The sequence below is a fragment of the Triticum urartu genome, chromosome 2, assembly GCF_003073215.2.
Source record: "Triticum urartu cultivar G1812 chromosome 2, Tu2.1, whole genome shotgun sequence".
Taxonomy (NCBI): Eukaryota; Viridiplantae; Streptophyta; class Magnoliopsida; order Poales; family Poaceae; genus Triticum; species Triticum urartu.
The window spans coordinates 399807070-399815035 of record NC_053023.1 but is presented as its reverse complement, the minus strand read 5'-3'; positions in this window follow the sequence as shown (position 1 = coordinate 399815035).

The following is a 7966-nucleotide window of genomic DNA, read 5'->3' as shown; positions in this document are numbered from 1 at the left end:
CCATGGAACTCAAATACGGGTCACCTCGAGTGCTCGCTTATGACGAGCTTGAGCAAGAGCGATTGCGGCAAGATGACGCAACGCTCCTTGAGGAAGATCATCTTCGGGTAGCTATGAGAGCAGCACGCTACCAGCAAGCCCTGCGCCGCTACCATAACCACAAGGTCCATGCCCGAAGCTTTGAGGAAGGCGACCTTGTTCTTCGGCGCATTCAGTCGGCTAAGAATTCGAACAAGTTGATGCCAAAGTGGGAAGGCCCTTATTGGGTAATACGAGTCACCAGGCCCGACGCAGTAAGCCTGGAGACCGAAGATGCTTTCCCAATAAGCAATTCCTGGAACATCGAACATCTTCGCAAGTTTTGCCCATAAGGCGCGGTTGTCGGGCCTCCCGGTGAACCACCTTTTGTGCGAGCCTTGCCTCCAAGGCATGTAACCCTCTGTACAAAGCCAGGCACAGACCCTGAGCATAAATAAATGAAGTGCTGGCGCCGTAAGTTATAGCATGCATGCTAGGTCAAGTCTTTCCCTCGGTTAGGGTTGATAGTGCTTAGCAGCGACTAACCCCTAGCCTAGAGGTCGAGTTTCCGTCTTTCTGTTCTCTTTGGTTCGTAGGACGCGCGGATACTTCTGCTGAGCCTCTTGGGAAAAAGAGAACAAACTGACGCTCCGGCCCCGGCAAGCCAAGACTACTTGGGGCTGAAGATACAAGGATCCAACCACGGCGGACCAAGGTTGCTGGGTGCTGCGGATCTAGGCAAGTCTTCCATCCCCTTGTTATGCGTTTCCATAAAGAACTGGGACATGTGAAACCTCGTTTATGCCCTTGAAACCACCGTGCTCCCCCTTTCTTGTACCCAAGAGTTACCTCCTGGGTCGGAATTTGGTAGAAGACGCGGTGGCAAGGAGATGAACGAGGGGCCTAACTCTACTTCGCCCCTGCCTCTGCCAAGAGCGCTAGAATGGTCGACCGAAGTTGGGACACGGCCTATTGTCGGACGACATGTTTATATTAAAAAATAACAAGGATTCATCCTTGGCATGGGACTCGCTCACGCACAAAGAACCCGACAAGCACCCTTTTCATTAAAAACATCCCATACAGGTACAGTTCATAGGGAATAAAAAACATGAGCAAGGGGATTATAAGTCTTGAAATAAACAAGTGCCCACAGGCTTACAAAAAGAGGAAGAAGATAAGATGCCCATAATCCTTTCCTTCTCCCTCTCCTCAGAAGGTGGAACAAAAGAGCCGGAGGGCGAAAAGAGCACCTAGGTGAGGTGCGAGAAGCAAAAGGCGCCAAGAGAACGTCCCGGTGCTGGGAGGGAAGCTGGAAGATGAGACAACATGCTGGCAATACGTGACAAAGGCATCGGTGCCCGCGTACTCCGACTCGATGGCCACCACCCGCCTTCTTCGCCCTCTCCGGCCCTCCTACGCCAGCCGCCCAAGGAGGCGACGAGGAGCACCCCGATGGAGAGCTTGGCGAGGATGGCCCTCGGCAAGGCGCGTGGCCGAGGGAGCGGCGGCGCGATCAGTCGAAGTTGGAGTCGGCATCCTGCTATCCGACTCCCTCGCCATCGCTGTCGCTATCCTCCTCCTCACTCTCGCTTGAGGAGGAATCTTCATCATCGGAGGAGATCTCCACGCAGCACTTCAAGCGAGTTCCGAGATCTCCGAAGACCTTGACAGAGAGCAGGCTGCCCTCCGTTAACTTGAAGTAGAGGACAAGCCCCGCTGTCAGGCTGTGGTTGCGTGTGAACGTCTTCCATCCGCAGCGGAGGTACATGATGTGAGGGGCAGGGAAGTCGACATTGACCCGTGTGCAGCCATTCCCGCAGCCCTTCATGTGCAACCAAAGGGTCTGGGGAGGATCGAGCTCCATCTCCCAAGCGAAGGAAGTAGGGAGACGGTGGCGGCGGCATGGTGGCCGCCGCAGCCTGATGAAGAATTCGCGAGGCTGGTCCCCGACATGGTGCTCCGTCGGGGGAGGCATCGCTGGCGGAGGCAAGGCCGATGCGCCGCCCCGTCCTCCTCTCCCCCGGGCGCCACGACAGCCTCGACCTCGCCCCCTCCACCTTCCTCTCGTGGTCGATTCCGCCGCCACGAGCTCTTGGGGAGGAGGAACGCGCTGGCGAGCAGCGACCCTCACCGCCACCGCCGAAGGGCCAGCGCTTCCTCTCGCCAAGGCGGATGGAAGGAAGAAGCGGAGGTGGAAGGAGACAAATGATGGAAGAGTGTGGAACGCCGCCCTCCCCCTCCCCTCCTTATAAAGGGGCGGAGTCAGGGCTCGGCCGCCCCACTCGACCAGTCCGGTCATGGGGGCGCAGGGAATCAGGACCGGCCCGCTACCCCAATCAGCGACGGCCCGGTTTCCCGCCTCCACCTCACGCCACCTGCATGAGGGACACATGGCGAGCGAGCAACATTGAAGGGACAGGCGAGGCGGCCGCTCCCCACCCCGTGATCGTGGGGCGCGGGCGCCTTGAAGGCCACGACCCGAGTCCACCCGAGTAAATGGGCCGTCCCTCTACGCCTCCCTCCTTTTACGGGGAAGGCGTGAGCCGCCTCTTTACCACAATGTGACGCATGCGTGCGGAAACCATCCCATGCAAGACCCCCATGTCACCCACGACTCTCCACGTCGCGTGTTCAATGCGGGTCATGGGGAAGCGCAGCAGACAAGAAGCTATTGCGGTAAAATCTGCCGAACCTGCCCGGGCGCCGTTCTGGGCCTAGCCCAACAACGCGTCACGCTTCTGTATGGCCCAGGCCCGGGGGGCTCCTGTCGGTGTACAAAAGTAGGGGCTCTCCTTTTGACCCCTTTACTTGTGCACGGGCGGTCAAAGCCACGCGTCGTGGCCACACTTAGCAGGGCAGAGGAGGGAAGCCGGAGAGAAGCCGAAGCACCAAGGAAAACCAGACAACGCCAAGGCCAACAGCACAAATAGTAAAGGGATGAAGCAGGTTCCCCCGGCAAGACCCTTGCTGGGGCAGCCTCAGCGGCCCCGACAAGACCCTTGCCGGGGTGGCTCACCCAAACACCAGCGGAGCGCGCCACCCTTGAGCCCACGGTCTCCAACACCATCAACCACGCTGGGCCAGGGAACGGGAGGCACCTCCATGGTGGCATGCAGATCTTTGTGAAGACAGAGAATACTCAAGATCAGATGAGGACCAGAAGACGGCGACCTTCGGCGGGATCCTAGCCGAGGAAGTCCACAAGGCCCCCGGCAAGACCCTTGCCGGGGATGACAACAAAGCCCCCAGCAAGACCCTTGCTGGGGATGACAGCAACGCCACGGCAGAGACCCTTGCCGGGCCCCCGGCAAGACCCTTGCCGGAGGCATCAGCAGGGCCACTGCCAGACCCGTACCAGCCAAGGCTACCACCACCGTTCGCATGCAGCTGCCAGCCCAACCAGCTGGGCAGGCACCTGCGTGGCAACATACAACTTCCAGGCCAAATCAGTAGGCACCCGCATGGCGGCGTGCGGACTGCACTACTAGGAAAAGGGCTATAGATGATATGGCCACTAATGGCGCACCAGAGATGTGGTGCGCCACTACTATATAGCAGTGGCGCACCATGAGTTGGTGCGCCATTATTGTGATAGACACTAATGGCGCACCAGACACATGGTGCGCCACTAGTAACATTTTTTTTATTTTTCCAAAAATACTAATGGCGCACCAGGGCACAGTGCGCCATTACTAGTTGAACTAGTAATGGCGCACCTGCCACACAGTGCGCCACTACTTTTTTTTGCAAAACTACTAATGGCGCACCTCAAGCTGGTGCGCCATTAGTAACCAGGGTTACTAATGGCGCATATGTGGGTGGTGCGCCATTAGTAACCTGGGACCAGCTAGATATTTCGGACAACCACACCTACACACTCACTTTCCCCACTTCATTCTCTCCACCTCCTCCTCCAAGCTTGTGTCGGCTGCCTCCTCCTCCTCACCTCACTTGCACCATAGATTCATCCAAATTAAGTGGTTAAATTACCTTTTTTGATAGGTAAGTAAGGGGAAAGCTATCTTTATGTTGTAGATCTACTTTTTTTTCTCCCTCCAACAACGTGCACATGCACTTTTTATGGCCTAGCTAGATCTATGTATGTTTGTGGTGTTGCATATGTTTGTGGTGTTGCATATATGTTTGTGTTTGCAGTTGCCAATATTTTGCCGGAATGTTGATTCATTTCCGTTTCGGCGAGAATTTTGGCACTATGCGTTCTTTTTGGTCCTATTTTTAGGGAAAGCCATGCCAATTTTTTTCTTGGTTCTAAAATATCGTTTTGCTCTACCCCGCAGGCGACCATGGTCCGCACGATGACCGACGGCATCGTGAATAGGTCTTTGAGCTTCGCGAAGGACAAGTTGCTTCAAAAGAACGAGACGGAGATAAGATGCCCGTGTCGAAGATGAAAGCTAAAGAGCCTTATTGCGGACCCGGATTCTGGGCAGGTGCGGGACCACCTGCTCTTGCGTGGTTTCATGGATGGCTATCGGTGGCAAGGTGATGAAGATGACTATGAAGTCGTCCATGGGGCCTGGGCAAGAAATGAGGAAGGGCAGCAAGACAACCACCACGACGAGGGCGGGCGAGAAGACGAAGAATCTCCAGGACATGATCACGACGGTGATGCTGTACACAATCATCATGTAGAAGATGCCGGACATGATGCTGAGGAAGATCAAGACGAAGGGCATGATCATGATGATGAAGATGCCGGAGCAGACGATGATGGAGGCTGGGTACAGGACCCTCATATTCAAGAGCTGCCTCTTAAGCAGACGGATAATGCAAGAGCTGCCGCCCGAGAGAAAGCCAAGCTGGATCAACTGGAGATAGACGTGGTTACTCTATTGTATGAAGGATGCAGGCCCGAGGATACCCGCCTGAAAGTAACGCTCATGGCTCTGGAGATGAAGGTAAAACACAAAATGAACGATGCATGCTTCGACAAGAACATATCATTCTGGCATGAACGTCTTCCCAAGGGGAACAAGTGCCCGACCAGTTCCGAGGAGGCAAAGAAAATCGTGTTTCCTCTGGATTTACCGCACGTGAAATACCATGTGTGCATGAACAATTGCATCATTTATCGGGACGAGCACGCGGAGTCTACCATATGTCCGGTGTGCGGTGTCACTCGATACAAGAAGAGGAAGAAAGCTCCTCGAAAAGTTGTGTGGTACTTTCCGATCACTCCTTGTCTGCAGCGGTATTTCATGGACCCTAAGCTAGCAAAGCTCCTACGTTGGCACGCGGATGGGAGGAGAAGAAGCGAGAAGATGACAGAAATGATCCGGAGATAAATAAAAAAGACAAGATGCTGAGTCACCCTAAGGATGCGAGCCAGTGGCAAGCGTTGAACTACGAACACCCAGAATTTGGGGACGATCCAAGGAACATTGTGCTGGGTGCGACCACTGATGGAGTCAATCCGTTTGGCAGCCAGAGAAGCACACATAGCGCCTGGCCTGTGTTTGTGTGGATGTACAACCTTCCCCCTGGTTGTGCATGAAGAGGAAGTACATTCACATGAGTATGCTAATTGAAGGGCCGAAACAACCAGGGAACGACATCAATCTATATCTGGGGCTGCTGAAAGAGGAGCTAGACACGCTGTGGAAAACGCCAGCCAATACGTGGGACGCCGCAGAGAAAGAATATTTCCCTATGAGAGCTGCACTACTCACGACGGTGCAGGACTATCTCGGTTACGGATATCTCGCGGGGCAGGTGGTCCACGGATTTTCTGCATGCGTCAGGTGCATGGATGACACAACGTATCGCCAGCTAGATAGAGATCCCGGGTCTTCGAAAACCATGTTCATGGGACATTGAAGGTGGCTTCGTGACGATGACCCATGGAGAAAACACAAGGATTTGTTCGATGGTGAAACCGAACCCCGAAGACGCCCGCGTACTAGGAGCAGCGAGGAAATAGACGAGCTGTTGAAAAATCGGAAAGATTGCCCACTGCCGGGAAAGAAGCAAAAGGCGCCAGAGCCGGGAAAGAAGCGAAAGGCGCCAGAGCCGCTACTGAATGTATGGAAAATGAGGTCTGTTTTCTGGGACTTGCCGTACTAGAAGATCCACCGTGTGCCTCACAGCCTTGATGTCATGCATATCACGAAGAACGTGTGCGAGAGTCTGCTTGGTACCCTGCTCAACATGCCAGAGAGGACCAAAGATGGGCCGAAAGCAAGGGCAGACTTGAAATCAATGGGCATCGGGGAGGAGCTTCACGCTAATGATGATGATGATGATGAGGCGAAGCGGGACACGGAAAGTCGCCGCAAAGGCAAAAAGGCCAAGAAGACTGGAAATGACTACCCTCCCGCGTGCTTCACTCTAAGTCAGGAGGAGATCGAGCAGTTTTTCACCTGCCTCGTAGGAGTAAAACTTTCTTACGGTTACGCGGGGAAGATAAGCAGATACCTAGACCCAGCGAAGCAGAAATTCAGCGGGATGAAGTCTCACGACTGTCACGTGCTGATGACGCAGATACTTCCAATTGCAATCCGTGGGATCATGGACGCGCATGTCCGTGAAACGGTATTTGGCCTATGCAACTTTTTCAACGTCATCTCTCGAAAGTCGGTTGGCGTGAGGCAACTCAGAAGGCTACAGGAAGAGATTGTGGTGATACTATGCGAGCTTGAGATGTACTTGCCGCCCGCATTCTTCGACGTTATGGTGCATCTGCTGGTCCATATCATGGAGGATATCATCCAACTCGGGCCGACGTTCCTGCACAGCATGATGCCGTTCAAAAGGATGAATGGTGTCATCAAAGGATACGTTCGCAACATGTCACGTCCAGAGGGAAGCATAGCCAGGGGCTTTCTGACCGAAGAGTGCATCTCCTACTGCACGAATTATCTAGGCATCGAGAACCCCGTTGGTCTGCCCGTCAACAAGCACCTCGGTAGGCTCGCTGGATGGGGTCACCGCGAGGGTCGTCGTGAAATGCATGTCGACTTCGAGGGTCAACTCGCTGACTTTGAAAGAGCAAACCTAGTCGCGCTACAACACATAGACGTGGTCGATCCTTGGGTGGTAGAGCACAAAACCTTTATTGAGAAGACGTACAATGACCGAGGTCAACAGAGGACGGACGAAGATATAATCAAAGAGCACAACTCCTGTTTCACGCGTTGGTTCAAGCAGAAGCTTCTGTCGTACCCTTTACATGAGGATTCTTCCGCGGAAGAACAACTCATATTCGCCTTGTCACAGGGCGCCGAGCACAACCTGATGACCTATGAGGCGTACGATATCAACGGCTACACATTATACACTGAGGACAAGGACATGAAGAGCGATGGTTATCAGAACTCCAGGGTAACGATGGAATCCTACACCGGTAATGACAAGGACAGATACTACGGAAGGATCGAGGAGATCTAGGAGCTGAGCAACGCTGGAGAGAAGGTCCCGATGTTCCGTGTCAGATGGGCCAGATCCCGAGCCTCGCCGCCGTGTTAGCCACGGCCATCGCCGTCCCCGCACCTCGGCGGCAAGTCCACGAGCTCCGCTTCGTCCTCCCCGACCCCGGCCTCGAGCCCGTCTCCGCTGCATCGCCCTCGTCTTCCCCCTCGTGCACCGCCACCCTCTGCTGCTACTAAGCTCTCGCCGTCCTCCTTGTGCCACCCGGTGAGCTTCCCCTCTCCCCCCTGCTGCTCTCCCCTTCCACCCTGAAAATCATTTCTTCTTCCACCCGCTGGCCGACAATGCATCCTCAGTGTGGTGGACTGCGTCGTCGAGGTTTCCACCTGGTGCACCGTCGAGGTTTCCAATCGAAACATGTTCAAAAATTGACACAAGTTCAGAAATGTACAGTCTTTGCTAAAGTAATTCAGATGTTTGGGCTTGAACTTGGAGTAGAAAATCTACTGTAAATTCAGATGGTTACTGGATTCAGTTTGAGTTTGCTACTGTACATTGT